This window comes from Hemitrygon akajei, unplaced genomic scaffold, assembly GCF_048418815.1.
Source record: "Hemitrygon akajei unplaced genomic scaffold, sHemAka1.3 Scf000066, whole genome shotgun sequence".
Taxonomy (NCBI): Eukaryota; Metazoa; Chordata; class Chondrichthyes; order Myliobatiformes; family Dasyatidae; genus Hemitrygon; species Hemitrygon akajei.
In genome coordinates, this window is record NW_027331952.1 from 270802 (window position 1) to 281837 (window position 11036).

Below are 11036 nucleotides of genomic sequence, written 5' to 3' on the forward strand. Positions count from 1 at the left end.
ATTTGAGTGGAGTTCGGCATTGGTGCGTTCCAGTGAGACAGGGAAGTTATGGAGGGGTACAGGTTCAGGGCATATTTGTGTGGAGTTCTGCATTGGTACGTTCCAGTGAGACAGGGAGGTTATGGAGGGGTACAGGTTCAGGGCATATTTGTGTGTAGTTCTGCATTGGTACGTTCCAGTGAGACAGGGAGGTTATGGAAGGTACAGGTTCAAGGCATATTTGTGTGGAGATCTGCAATGGTACGTTCCTGTGAGACAGGGAGGTTATGGAGGGGTACAGGTTCAGGGCATATTTGTGTGTTGTTCTGCAATGGTACGTTCCATTGAGACAGAAGGTTATGGAGGGGTACATGTTCAGGGCATATTTGAGTGGAGTTCGGCATTGGTGCGTTCCAGTGAGACAGGGAGGTTATGGAGGGGTACAGGTTCAGAGCATATATGTGTGGAGTTCTGCATTGGTACGTTCCAGTGAGACAGGGAGGTTATGGAGGGGTACAGGTTCAGGGCATATTTGTGTGGAGTTCTGCATTGGTACTTTCCAATGAAACAGGGAGGTTATGGAGGGTACCGGTTCATGGCATATTTGTGTGGAGTTCTGCAGTGGGACGATCCAATGAGACAGGGAGGTTATGGACCAGTACTGGTTCAGGGCATATTTGTGTGGAGTTCTGCACTCGTACGTTCCAGTGAGACAGGGAGGTTATGGAGGGGTATAGGTTCAGGGCATATTTGTGTGGTGTTCTGCAATGGTACGTTCCAGTGAGACAGGGAGATTATGCCCGGTACAGGATCAGGGCATATTTGAGTGGAGTTCGGCATTGGTGCGTTCCAGTGTGACAGGGAGATTATGGAGGGGTACAGGTTCAGGGAATACTTGTGTGGAGTTCTGCATTGGTACGTTCCAGTGAGACAGGGAGGTTATGGAGGGGTATAGGTTCAGGGCATATTTGTGTGGTGTTCTGCAATGGTACGTTCCAGTGAGACAGGGAGATTATGCCCGGTACAGGATCAGGGCATATTTGTGTGGAATTCTGCTTTGGTACCTTCCACTGAGACAGGGAGGTTATGCACGGTACAGGATCAGGGCATATTTGAGTGGAGTTCTGCATTGGTACGTTCCAGTGAGACAGGGAGGTTATTGAGGGGTACAGGTTCAGGGCAAATTTGTGTGGAGTTCTGCATTGGTGCGTTCCAGTGAGACAAGGAGGTTATGGGCGGGTACACGTTCAGGGCATATTTGTGTGGAATTCTGCATTGGTACGTTCCAGTGAGACAGGGAAGTTATGGAGGGTTACAGGTTCAGGGCATATTTGTGTGGAGTTCTGCATTGGTACGTTCCAGTGAGACAGGGAGGTTATGGATGGTTACAGGTTCAGGGCATATTTGTGTGGAGTTCTGCATTGGTACTTTCCAGTGAGACAGGGAGGTTATGGAGGTGTACAGGTTTAGGGGACATTTGTCTGGAGTTCTGCATTGGTACGTTCCAGTGAGACAGGGAGGTTATGGAGGGTACAGGTTCAGGGCATATTTGTGTGGAGTTCTGCAGTGGTACGTTCCAGTGAGACAGGAGGTTATAGTCGGGTGCAGGTTCAGGGCATATTTGTGTGGAGTTCTGCATTGGTACTTTCCAGTGAGACAGGGAGGTTATGGAGGGGTACAGGTTCAGGGCATATTTGTGTGGTGTTCTGCAATGGTAAGTTCCAGTCAGACAGGGAGGTTATGCACGGTACACGATCAGGGCATATTTGAGTGGAGTTCGGCATTGGTGCGTTCCAGTGAGACAGGGAGGTTATGGTCGGGTACAGGTTCAGGGCATATTTGTGTGTAGTTCTGTATTGGTACGTTCCAGTGAGACAGGGAGGTTATGGAGGGTACAGGTTCAGGGAATATTTGTGTGGAGTTCTGCGTTGGTACGTTCCAGTGAGACTGGGAGGTTATGGAGGGGTACAGGTTCAGGGCATATCTGAGTGTAGTTCTGCATTTGTACGTTCCAGTGAGTCAGGGAGGTTATGGAGGGTACAGGTTCAGGTCATATTTGTGTGGAGTTCTGCAATGGTACGTTCCAGTGAGACAGGGAGGTTATGGAGGGGTACAGGTTCAGGAAATGTTTGTGTGTAGTTCTGCATTGGTACGTTCCAGTGAGACAGGGAGGTTATGGAGGCTACAGGTTCAGGGCAAATTTGTGTGGAGTTCTGCATTGGTGCGTTCCAGTGAGACAAGGAGGTTATGGGCGGGTACACATTCAGGGCATATTTGTGCGGTGTTTTGCAATGGTACGTTCCATTGAGACAGAAGGTTATGGAGGGGTACATGTTCAGGGCATATTTGAGTGGAGTTCGGCATTGGTGCGTTCCAGTGAGACAGGGAAGTTATGGAGGGGTACAGGTTCAGGGCATATTTGTGTGGAGTTCTGCATTGGTACGTTCCAGTGAGACAGGGAGGTTATGGAGGGGTACAGGTTCAGGAAATGTTTGTGTGTAGTTCTGCATTGGTACGTTCGAGTGAGACAGGGAGGTTATGGAGGCTACAGGTTCAGGGCATATTTGTGTGGAGTTCTGCAGTGGTACGTTCCAGTGAGACAGGGAGGTTATGGTCGGGTACAGGTTCAGGGCATATTTGTGTGGAATTCTGCATTGGTACGTTCCAGTGAGACAGGGAGGTTATGCACGGTACAGGATCAGGGCATATTTGAGTGGAGTTCCGCATTGGTACGTTCCATTGAGACAGGGAGGTTATTGAGGGTTACAGGTGCAGGGCATATTTGTGTGGAGTTCTGCATTGGTGCGTTCCAGTGAGACAAGGAGGTTATTGGCGGGTACACGTTCAGGGCATATTTGTGTGGAATTCTGCATTGGTACGTTCCAGTGAGACAGGGAGTTTGTGGAGGGTACAGGTTCAGGGCATATTTGTGTGGAGTTCTGCAGTGGTACGTTCCAGTGAGACAGGAGGTTATGGTCGGGTGCAGGTTCAGGGCATATTTGTGTGGAGGTCTGCATTGGTACGTTCCAGTGAGACAGGGAGGTTATGGAGGGTTTCAGGTTCAGGGCATATTTGTGTGGAGTTGTGCATTGGTACATTCCAGTGAGACAGGGAGGTTATGGAGGGGTACAGGTTCAGGGCATATTTGTGTGGTGTTCTGCAATGGTAAGTTCCAGTCAGACAGGGAGGTTATGCACGGTACACGATCAGGGCATATTTGAGTGGAGTTCGGCATTGGTGCGTTCCAGTGAGACAGGGAGGTTATGGTCGGGTACAGGTTCAGGGCATATTTGTGTGTAGTTCTCTATTGGTACGTTCCAGTGAGACAGGGAGGTTATGGAGGGTACAGGTTCAGGGCATATTTGTGTGGAGTTCTGCGTTGGTACGTTCCAGTGAGACAAGGAGCTTATGGGCGGGTACACGTTCAGGGCATATTTGTGTGGTGTTCTGCAATGGTACGTTCCAGTGAGACTGGGAGGTTATGGAGGGGTACAGGGTCAGGGCATATCTGAGTGTAGTTCTGCATTTGTACGTTCCAGTGAGTCAGGGAGGTTATGGAGGGTACAGGTTCAGGTCATATTTGTGCGGAGTTCTGCAATGGTACGTTCCAGTGAGACAGGGAGTTTACGGAGGGGTACAGGTTCAGGGCAAATTTGTGTGGAGTTCTGCATTGGTGCGTTCCAGTGAGACAAGGAGGTTATGGGCGGGTACACATTCAGGGCATATTTGTGCGGTGTTTTGCAATGGTACGTTCCATTGAGACAGAAGGTTATGGAGGGGTACATGGTCAGGGCATATTTGAGTGGAGTTCGGCATTGGTGCGTTCCAGTGAGACAGGGAAGTTATGGAGGGGTACAGGTTCAGGGCATATTTGTGTGGAGTTCTGCATTGGTACGTTCCAGTGAGACAGGGAGGTTATGGAGGGGTACAGGTTCAGGAAATGTTTGTGTGTAGTTCTGCATTGGTACGTTCCAGTGAGACAGGGAGGTTATGGAGGCTACAGGATCAGGGCATATTTGTGTGGAGTTCTGCAGTGGTACGTTCCAGTGAGACAGGGAGGTTATGGTCGGGTACAGGTTCAGGGCATATTTGTGTGGAGGTCTGCATTGGTACTTTCCAGTGAGACAGGGAGGTTATGGAGGTTACCGGTACATGGCATATTTGTGTGGAGTTCTCAAGTGGGACGATCCAATGAGACAGGGTGGTTATGGACCAGTACAGGTTCAGGGCATATTTGTGTGGAGTTCTGCACTGGTACGTTCCAGTGAGACAGGGAGGTTATGGAGGGGTATAGGTTCAGGGCATATTTGTGCGGTGTTCTGCAATGGTACGTTCCAGTGAGACAGGGAGATTATGCACGGTACATGATCAGGGCATATTTGAGTGGAGTTCGGCATTGGTGCGTTCCAGTGAGACAGGTTGAGATTATGGAGGGGTACAGGTTCAGGGCATACTTGTGTGGAGTTCTGCATTGGTACGTTCCAGTGAGACAGGAGGTTATGGAGGGGTACAGGTTCAGGGCAAATTTGTGTGGAGTTCTGCATTGGTGCGTTCCAGTGAGACAAGGAGGTTATGGGCGTGTACACGTTCAGGGCATATTTGTGTGGAATTCTGCTTTGGTACGTTCCAGTGCGACAGGGAGGTTATGCACGGTACAGGATCAGGGCATATTTGAGTGGAGTTCTGCATTGGTACGTTCCAGTGAGACAGGGAGGTTATTGAGGGGTACAGGTTCAGGGCAAATTTGTGTGGAGTTCTGCATTGGTGCGTTCCAGTGAGACAAGGAGGTTATGGGCGGGTACACGTTCAGGGCATATTTGTGTGGAATTCTGCATTGGTACGTTCCAGTGAGACAGGGAGGTTATGGAGGGTTACAGGTTCAGGGCATATTTGTGTGGAGTTCTGCATTGGTACGTTCCAGTGAGACAGGGAGGTTATGGAGGTGTACAGGTTCAGGGCACATTTGTCTGGAGTTCTGCATTGGTACGTTCCAGTGAGACAGGGAGGTTATGGAGGGTACATATTCAGGGCATATTTGTGTGGAGTTCTGCAGTGGTACGTTCCAGTGAGACAGGGAGGTTATGGTCGGGTGCAGTTTCAGGGCATATTTGTGTGGAGTTCTGCATTGGTACTTTCCAGTGAAACAGGGAGGTTATGGAGGGGTACAGGTTCAGGGCATATTTGTGTGGTGTTCTTTAATGGTACGTTCCAGTGAGACAGGGAGGTTATGGAGGTGTACAGGTTCAGGGCACATTTGTCTGGAGTTCTGCATTGGTACGTTCCAGTGAGACAGGGAGGTTATGGAGGGTACATATTCAGGGCATATTTGTGTGGAGTTCTGCAGTGGTACGTTCCAGTGAGACAGGGAGGTTATGGTCGGGTGCAGTTTCAGGGCATATTTGTGTGGAGTTCTGCATTGGTACTTTCCAGTGAAACAGGGAGGTTATGGAGGGGTACAGGTTCAGGGCATATTTGTGTGGTGTTCTTTAATGGTACGTTCCAGTGATACAGAGAGGTTTTGCACGGTACAGGATCAGGGCATATTTGAGTGGAGATCGGCATTGGTGCGCTCCAGTGAGACAGGTAGGTTATGGTCGGGTACAGGTTCAGGGCATATTTGTGTGGAGTTCTGCGTTGGTACGTTTCAGTGAGACAACGAGCTTATGGGCGGGTACACGTTCAGGGCAAATTTGTGTGGTGTTCTGCAATGGTACGTTCCATTGAGACTGGGAAGTTATGGAGGGGTACAGGTTCAGGGCATATTTGAGTGTAGTTCTGCATTTCTATGTTCCAGTGAGTCAGGGAGGTTATTGAGGGTACAGGTGCAGGGCATATTTGTGTGGAGTTCTGCATTGGTACGTTCCAGTGAGACAGGGAGGTTATGGAGGGGTACAGGTTCAGGGCATATTTGTGTGGAGTTCTGCGTTGGTACGTTCCAGTGAGACTGGGAGGTTATGGAGGGGTACAGGTTCAGGGCATATTTGTGTGTTGTTCTGCAATGGTACGTTCCATTGAGACAGAAGGTTATGGAGGGGTACATGTTCAGGGCATATTTGAGTGGAGTTCGGCATTGGTGCGTTCCAGTGAGACAGGGAGGTTATGGAGGGGTACAGGTTCAGAGCATATATGTGTGGAGTTCTGCATTGGTACGTTCCAGTGAGACAGGGAGGTTATGGACCAGTACTGGTTCAGGGCATATTTGTGTGGAGTTCTGCATTGGTACTTTCCAATGAAACAGGGAGGTTATGGAGGGTACCGGTTCATGGCATATTTGTGTGGAGTTCTGCAGTGGGACGATCCAATGAGACAGGGAGGTTATGGACCAGTACTGGTTCAGGGCATATTTGTGTGGAGTTCTGCACTCGTACGTTCCAGTGAGACAGGGAGGTTATGGAGGGGTATAGGTTCAGGGCATATTTGTGTGGTGTTCTGCAATGGTACGTTCCAGTGAGACAGGGAGATTATGCCCGGTACAGGATCAGGGCATATTTGAGTGGAGTTCGGCATTGGTGCGTTCCAGTGTGACAGGGAGATTATGGAGGGGTACAGGTTCAGGGAATACTTGTGTGGAGTTCTGCATTGGTACGTTCCAGTGAGACAGGGAGGTTATGGAGGGGTATAGGTTCAGGGCATATTTGTGTGGTGTTCTGCAATGGTACGTTCCAGTGAGACAGGGAGATTATGCCCGGTACAGGATCAGGGCATATTTGTGTGGAATTCTGCTTTGGTACCTTCCACTGAGACAGGGAGGTTATGCACGGTACAGGATCAGGGCATATTTGAGTGGAGTTCTGCATTGGTACGTTCCAGTGAGACAGGGAGGTTATTGAGGGGTACAGGTTCAGGGCAAATTTGTGTGGAGTTCTGCATTGGTGCGTTCCAGTGAGACAAGGAGGTTATGGGCGGGTACACGTTCAGGGCATATTTGTGTGGAATTCTGCATTGGTACGTTCCAGTGAGACAGGGAAGTTATGGAGGGTTACAGGTTCAGGGCATATTTGTGTGGAGTTCTGCATTGGTACGTTCCAGTGAGACAGGGAGGTTATGGATGGTTACAGGTTCAGGGCATATTTGTGTGGAGTTCTGCATTGGTACTTTCCAGTGAGACAGGGAGGTTATGGAGGTGTACAGGTTTAGGGGACATTTGTCTGGAGTTCTGCATTGGTACGTTCCAGTGAGACAGGGAGGTTATGGAGGGTACAGGTTCAGGGCATATTTGTGTGGTGTTTTGCAATGGTAAGTTCCAGTCAGACAGGGAGGTTATGCACGGTACACGATCAGGGCATATTTGAGTGGAGTTCGGCATTGGTGCGTTCCAGTGAGACAGGGAGGTTATGGTCGGGTACAGGTTCAGGGCATATTTGTGTGTAGTTCTGTATTGGTACGTTCCAGTGAGACAGGGAGGTTATGGAGGGTACAGGTTCAGGGAATATTTGTGTGGAGTTCTGCGTTGGTACGTTCCAGTGAGACTGGGAGGTTATGGAGGGGTACAGGTTCAGGGCATATCTGAGTGTAGTTCTGCATTTGTACGTTCCAGTGAGTCAGGGAGGTTATGGAGGGTACAGGTTCAGGTCATATTTGTGTGGAGTTCTGCAATGGTACGTTCCAGTGAGACAGGGAGGTTATGGAGGGGTACAGGTTCAGGAAATGTTTGTGTGTAGTTCTGCATTGGTACGTTCCAGTGAGACAGGGAGGTTATGGAGGCTACAGGTTCAGGGCAAATTTGTGTGGAGTTCTGCATTGGTGCGTTCCAGTGAGACAAGGAGGTTATGGGCGGGTACACATTCAGGGCATATTTGTGCGGTGTTTTGCAATGGTACGTTCCATTGAGACAGAAGGTTATGGAGGGGTACATGTTCAGGGCATATTTGAGTGGAGTTCGGCATTGGTGCGTTCCAGTGAGACAGGGAAGTTATGGAGGGGTACAGGTTCAGGGCATATTTGTGTGGAGTTCTGCATTGGTACGTTCCAGTGAGACAGGGAGGTTATGGAGGGGTACAGGTTCAGGAAATGTTTGTGTGTAGTTCTGCATTGGTACGTTCGAGTGAGACAGGGAGGTTATGGAGGCTACAGGTTCAGGGCATATTTGTGTGGAGTTCTGCAGTGGTACGTTCCAGTGAGACAGGGAGGTTATGGTCGGGTACAGGTTCAGGGCATATTTGTGTGGAATTCTGCATTGGTACGTTCCAGTGAGACAGGGAGGTTATGCACGGTACAGGATCAGGGCATATTTGAGTGGAGTTCCGCATTGGTACGTTCCATTGAGACAGGGAGGTTATTGAGGGTTACAGGTGCAGGGCATATTTGTGTGGAGTTCTGCATTGGTGCGTTCCAGTGAGACAAGGAGGTTATTGGCGGGTACACGTTCAGGGCATATTTGTGTGGAATTCTGCATTGGTACGTTCCAGTGAGACAGGGAGTTTGTGGAGGGTACAGGTTCAGGGCATATTTGTGTGGAGTTCTGCAGTGGTACGTTCCAGTGAGACAGGAGGTTATGGTCGGGTGCAGGTTCAGGGCATATTTGTGTGGAGGTCTGCATTGGTACGTTCCAGTGAGACAGGGAGGTTATGGAGGGTTTCAGGTTCAGGGCATATTTGTGTGGAGTTGTGCATTGGTACATTCCAGTGAGACAGGGAGGTTATGGAGGGGTACAGGTTCAGGGCATATTTGTGTGGTGTTCTGCAATGGTAAGTTCCAGTCAGACAGGGAGGTTATGCACGGTACACGATCAGGGCATATTTGAGTGGAGTTCGGCATTGGTGCGTTCCAGTGAGACAGGGAGGTTATGGTCGGGTACAGGTTCAGGGCATATTTGTGTGTAGTTCTCTATTGGTACGTTCCAGTGAGACAGGGAGGTTATGGAGGGTACAGGTTCAGGGCATATTTGTGTGGAGTTCTGCGTTGGTACGTTCCAGTGAGACAAGGAGCTTATGGGCGGGTACACGTTCAGGGCATATTTGTGTGGTGTTCTGCAATGGTACGTTCCAGTGAGACTGGGAGGTTATGGAGGGGTACAGGGTCAGGGCATATCTGAGTGTAGTTCTGCATTTGTACGTTCCAGTGAGTCAGGGAGGTTATGGAGGCTACAGGTTCAGGTCATATTTGTGCGGAGTTCTGCAATGGTACGTTCCAGTGAGACAGGGAGTTTACGGAGGGGTACAGGTTCAGGGCAAATTTGTGTGGAGTTCTGCATTGGTGCGTTCCAGTGATACAAGGAGGTTATGGGCGGGTACACATTCAGGGCATATTTGTGCGGTGTTTTGCAATGGTACGTTCCATTGAGACAGAAGGTTATGGAGGGGTACATGGTCAGGGCATATTTGAGTGGAGTTCGGCATTGGTGCGTTCCAGTGAGACAGGGAAGTTATGGAGGGGTACAGGTTCAGGGCATATTTGTGTGGAGGTCTGCATTGGTACTTTCCAGTGAGACAGGGAGGTTATGGAGGTTACCGGTACATGGCATATTTGTGTGGAGTTCTGCAGTGGGACGATCCAATGAGACAGGGAGGTTATGGACCAGTACAGGTTCAGGGAATATTTGTGTGGAGTTCTGCACTGGTACGTTCCAGTGAGACAGGGAGGTTATGGAGGGGTATAGGTTCAGGGCATATTTGTGCGGTGTTCTGCAATGGTACGTTCCAGTGAGACAGGGAGATTATGCACGGTACATGATCAGGGCATATTTGAGTGGAGTTCGGCATTGGTGCGTTCCAGTGAGACAGGTTGAGATTATGGAGGGGTACAGGTTCAGGGCATACTTGTGTGGAGTTCTGCATTGGTACGTTCCAGTGAGACAGGAGGTTATGGAGGGGTACAGGTTCAGGGCAAATTTGTGTGGAGTTCTGCATTGGTGCGTTCCAGTGAGACAAGGAGGTTATGGGCGTGTACACGTTCAGGGCATATTTGTGTGGAATTCTGCTTTGGTACGTTCCAGTGCGACAGGGAGGTTATGCACGGTACAGGATCAGGGCATATTTGAGTGGAGTTCTGCATTGGTACGTTCCAGTGAGACAGGGAGGTTATTGAGGGGTACAGGTTCAGGGCAAATTTGTGTGGAGTTCTGCATTGGTGCGTTCCAGTGAGACAAGGAGGTTATGGGCGGGTACACGTTCAGGGCATATTTGTGTGGAATTCTGCATTGGTACGTTCCAGTGAGACAGGGAGGTTATGGAGGGTTACAGGTTCAGGGCATATTTGTGTGGAGTTCTGCATTGGTACGTTCCAGTGAGACAGGGAGGTTATGGAGGTGTACAGGTTCAGGGCACATTTGTCTGGAGTTCTGCATTGGTACGTTCCAGTGAGACAGGGAGGTTATGGAGGGTACATATTCAGGGCATATTTGTGTGGAGTTCTGCAGTGGTACGTTCCAGTGAGACAGGGAGGTTATGGTCGGGTGCAGGTTCAGGGCATATTTGTGTGGAGTTCTGCATTGGTACTTTCCAGTGAAACAGGGAGGTTATGGAGGGGTACAGGTTCAGGGCATATTTGTGTGGTGTTCTTTAATGGTACGTTCCAGTGATACAGAGAGGTTTTGCACGGTACAGGATCAGGGCATATTTGAGTGGAGATCGGCATTGGTGCGCTCCAGTGAGACAGGTAGGTTATGGTCGGGTACAGGTTCAGGGCATATTTGTGTGGAGTTCTGCGTTGGTACGTTTCAGTGAGACAACGAGCTTATGGGCGGGTACACGTTCAGGGCAAATTTGTGTGGTGTTCTGCAATGGTACGTTCCATTGAGACTGGGAAGTTATGGAGGGGTACAGGTTCAGGGCATATTTGAGTGTAGTTCTGCATTTCTATGTTCCAGTGAGTCAGGGAGGTTATTGAGGGTACAGGTGCAGGGCATATTTGTGTGGAGTTCTGCATTGGTACGTTCCAGTGAGACAGGGAGGTTATGGAGGGGTACAGGTTCAGGGCTTATTTGTGTGGAGTTCTGCGTTGGTACGTTCCAGTGAGACTGGGAGGTTATGGAGGGGTACAGGTTCAGGGCATATTTGTGTGTTGTTCTGCAATGGTACGTTCCATTGAGACAGAAGGTTATGGAGGGGTACATGTTC